Here is a 799-nt window from a genome sequence, read left to right as displayed (position 1 = left end):
CATGCTGCTCAACATGCGCGCGCACACCCACACACACACGACACACACATCATGGAGCACCCCATTTTTCATTCACCATCTTCAACTTCAACTAGAAACAAAGCATAACAAGAACAAACACTTACAGTCTACCCCGCTACTGCTCCTCATCACCATCATGCTCACTGCTGGCCCCGGCAGAGACAAGAAAAATGGACGGACTACCCATACCAACTACATACTCATTTCTACCGCACTTGCTCATCAAAGGGCCCTAAAGTACCAATCTTTGTTTCTTCCCTTGATTCTCTGACGCAGCTGATGCCATAACACTGTTCCCGTATCCCTCGAACTACGGATTGCTCAAACTACCAGGTACCGAGACCGGTCCTGACGAATTCGAGTCATCCGTGTTATAATGTATTTCTCTGTTGCTGTGTACCTTGGATAACCCATTTTAAATGATAATCCGCATTAGAGCTTGGTTTGAGCTAAGGGCAATAAACTTTTCGGGAACTTTGATCTAAAAAGAGGAGAGAATAATTTGTTCCGGTTTAATTGAAGGCCTACCGCAATGCTTCTGGTTTAGTTAAAGGTTTCCACTGGACCAGTCTATATGGATGTCTACCAGTACCTGTTTAAACACTCTTGAGACATGTGATAGAGACCCAGTGGGTTGGGGGGATATAAATAGACCCACTGCTTCGTCTGGAGAAGGTGCAACCCCTTCAAAGGCGGAGTGTCGCACAAGGACCCCAACCCTCTGGGATCCGTGTGCGACACTCACTTTGGTGTATCTTCCTCTTCTCCTTTCTTCTTT

The 799-nt window shown here is 46.3% G+C and overlaps 1 protein-coding gene across 1 annotated transcript in view; it reads left to right on the top strand.

The window, feature by feature from the left end:
- The window catches only part of LOC101854951 (tyrosine-protein phosphatase non-receptor type 5), a gene marked incomplete in the record, with an annotated part of 40,556 nt that overhangs the window by 14,983 nt on the left and 24,774 nt on the right, over positions 1 to 799 (top strand).

This window comes from Aplysia californica, unplaced genomic scaffold (assembly GCF_000002075.1).
Source record: "Aplysia californica isolate F4 #8 unplaced genomic scaffold, AplCal3.0 scaffold00213, whole genome shotgun sequence".
Lineage (NCBI taxonomy): Eukaryota > Metazoa > Mollusca > Gastropoda > Aplysiida > Aplysiidae > Aplysia > Aplysia californica.
This window is presented reverse-complemented; position numbering and strand designations above follow the sequence as displayed.